At 23.5% G+C, this 1,541-nt stretch overlaps 1 long non-coding RNA gene across 1 annotated transcript; it reads right to left on the bottom strand.

The window, feature by feature from the left end:
- Positions 1-305: 305 nt before the first annotated feature.
- On the bottom strand, positions 306-797 carry LOC135922686 (uncharacterized). Its single transcript, XR_010570999.1, has 4 exons — positions 715-797; positions 593-670; positions 457-552; positions 306-412 (listed from the first exon to the last, which is right to left on the bottom strand). It is a non-coding gene; the product is annotated as an uncharacterized LOC135922686 (long non-coding RNA).
- Positions 798-1,541: the final 744 nt, after the last annotated feature.

Consider the following 1,541-nt stretch of genomic DNA (forward strand, 5'->3'; position numbering starts at 1 on the left):
TTCTTTAATATGATGGGTAACAAAATTCGATACATCATATGGGAAATCTGAATTGGCATAACTGCATATCTCTATAATTATAAGACTAAATATTAAAACATAATTATATAATACCTAATGTGGAAGGTAAATTGAAGCCTAAAGTATCAAGTTCATTTCCAATAATGTCCTCTACAAGTACTTCAGATATATCTAAAATTATAATGTAAATTATAAAGTTATAGACTATATCACTTGTAGTAGGTGATGGTTCTAAATGATCTAGTATAATTGGTTGTCTATAATCCTTTAGTTTTCTGGAGTATGTGGGAATTGCTAAGATTTTAAATAAATATAATTTAAATAAGACTAATACCTGAAATGAGTGGAACTTCATTTCCATTTAAATTCTCCCTAGATTTTTTAGATATATCTAAAATTTTAATGTAAACATTAATAAGTAATTGATTACATTACATTTATTAGATAGTGATTTGTTGTGACTTAGTGTATTTTTTTGTTTGTTATCACTATTTTTTTTACCCCTTGGTGTGAATATTAATTGAGATATTCCTATAAAAATAAATTAAAATAAAACAACATATTAGATAACCTTTAAATTCTAAATTGATACAGCCTATAATATTTTGTTGACTACTATCATTCTTCTTCAATGTGATACTTGATATACCTAAAATTATGATATAAATATTTAAAGGTAATAGTTAACATTACTTTTACTAGGTAGAGATTTGAAGTGATCAAGTGTATTTAGCTTATTTTTATCATAATTTTTTATAGAGTATCTAGGTATTTCTAAAATTTAAATGAATACATTTAAATAAGGTCATATAAGTTCATAAAATACCTGAGGTGAGTGGTAAATTGTTGCTTATGGTATCAAGTTCATCATTAAAACTCTGATTTTCTATATTAATTGGTGATTCATTTAAATAAGGTCATTATAAAATACCTGTTGTGGGTGGTAAATTGTTGCTTATGGTATCAAGTTCATCATTAAAATTTTGATTTTCTATATTAATTAGTGATTTGGTGTGTTTATTTTGTTGACTATCATCATTTTTATTAAATGTAATACTTGATATATCTAAATCTATAATAAAAAATATTTAAATCTTAATAGATTATATTACTTGTACTAGGTAGTGATTTTATATGGTCTTTGGGTATATAAATGAGTGTATCAAGATCATTTTCTTCCCTCTTACGTTTGGGTATATTTTATAAATGTCAAAATATTTTGGTTAACCAAAATTATTTAAAATAATAAATTACCAAAAGTGGTTTGTACTGGCAATTTTAATTTAGTTAAAACTATGACTAGGTGTTTAATTTTAAATTCTAAAATAAAAATAGTTAGCTATTAATTTTAAATATCTTTTATATTAAATGTTATTTTGACCTGGTGTATTTACATCATCCTTATTATTTTCAATAGAGCCTATAATGCATAAGATATTAATTAGTACACTGGATTAAATATTTTTTAACCTCGTGTATTTATATCATGCTTATCATTTTCAACAGGGCATAAATTGCAT

The sequence above is a fragment of the Gordionus sp. m RMFG-2023 genome, chromosome 1 (assembly GCF_954871325.1).
Source record: "Gordionus sp. m RMFG-2023 chromosome 1, tfGorSpeb1-WG-v2, whole genome shotgun sequence".
NCBI lineage: Eukaryota > Metazoa > Nematomorpha > Gordioida > Chordodea > Parachordodidae > Gordionus > Gordionus sp. m RMFG-2023.